Source organism: Teleopsis dalmanni, chromosome 1 (assembly GCF_002237135.1).
Source record: "Teleopsis dalmanni isolate 2A chromosome 1, ASM223713v2, whole genome shotgun sequence".
Lineage (NCBI taxonomy): Eukaryota > Metazoa > Arthropoda > Insecta > Diptera > Diopsidae > Teleopsis > Teleopsis dalmanni.
The window spans coordinates 158,108,168-158,109,690 of NC_051846.1; positions in this window are offsets into that span (position 1 = coordinate 158,108,168).

Below are 1,523 nucleotides of genomic sequence, written 5' to 3' on the forward strand. Positions count from 1 at the left end.
AAATTAAAATGAAATTTATTATAAAAACGCAAATAAATAATTTTATAAACGTAGCACAAACGAACAAACCAACAAACAAACAATAACGGCAACATTACTAACAATATTCATTCATAGTGGCATTCTGCCTGAGGCCTGGCACAACAATCCTCATTAAAACAACATCCTGTACAAGGAATAAAAAATTCTTTACGGATGCTGGACAATTTAATGCCACGAACGCGAAGAACAAAATTAAAAAAAAACGTAAAACGTAAAAAAATTTAAATGTAAAATACAGGAAGCTAAAAAAAACGGCAAGGAATCGAAAGGACTAAGGTGGAAGCTCTGGGAACGGTGTTCGTAAACCAAAATGGCTGTGGGCGAAACGGAGGACCACAAACAAACGCAACTGGCGTACTCAAAATGTGTTTTAAATTTTTTTTTATTTGCAGACGTGAATATGTGGGACTTTTTTTTTACAATTTTTAATTGTTGAGTAAAAATGTTGTTTGTATAAAATTATTTTACAAGTTGAAAAAATAAAAAAAAAATTATATAAAAGAATGGCAAATGTGTGCGGCAAAAGGTACAAAGTTCTCAAAAATAAAAAATATTAACCAAAGTCATATGCCCTCATTTCGCTTCTTATAGTACTGCAATGAAAGTGTTTGATATGTTCCATAGTTGCAAAAAAAAAAAAAATAAAAAAACAAAATAAAATGAGAAACAAAGGAATTTGTAATGCATGAGATACATATGATAGGTATTAAAATATTAGCCAGATGTATAATGGACAAAAGATATGTTGTAGTGCTGTTGTGTAATAATAATGTTAAGGATGTACCACGTTTTTAAAAAGTTTGGGTTGATATACTGTTGCTATTTCTGTAATAAAAACTAGATCGATTTTACAGTATAAGACTTTGTTGCATTTTGACATTTTTTTATGATTACTCTATGATGAAATCACTACTATATAGTAGTTTTTTATTTTTCAGACTCACTAAAATTTATTCTAAAAGGTATTTAGTATTGCTATACAAATTACAATGAAAGAATAGACAATAATAATAATATATTTCTGTTTTAAGCAATTAATAGTAACACAACTTGAAAAGTCTCAGGCATCTAATGCTAGAAATAATCTCGTATTTCTCATTCAGATCTCTTGTAAAGCCATTAATCCTGTGTTAGTTTTGTTGACGGGTCACAGCCGTTTAGGAAATTATGCTAGGAAACTGAATCTCCCGTTTAATGACACCTGTCGCAGTTTTGGTTAGGGCAATGGAAATTTCTCCCACCTGCTTTGTAACTGTCCATTGCATACGCGGTGTTAATTAACTATGGTAAGAGCTTAATTTTTTGAGCATTTTGATTCAAAATGTTCTTGACTAAAACCTACCTCTAAAGGTTTGGTGAAAGATTCAAGTTGGTTCTCTTAAACCTTCAAGTTTTTCTACAGTAATACAATAATTCAAAAGACCGAACTGGATCGCCTTTTGCTAGTATTGTCAGTATAACGTTATCTAACCTAACCTATA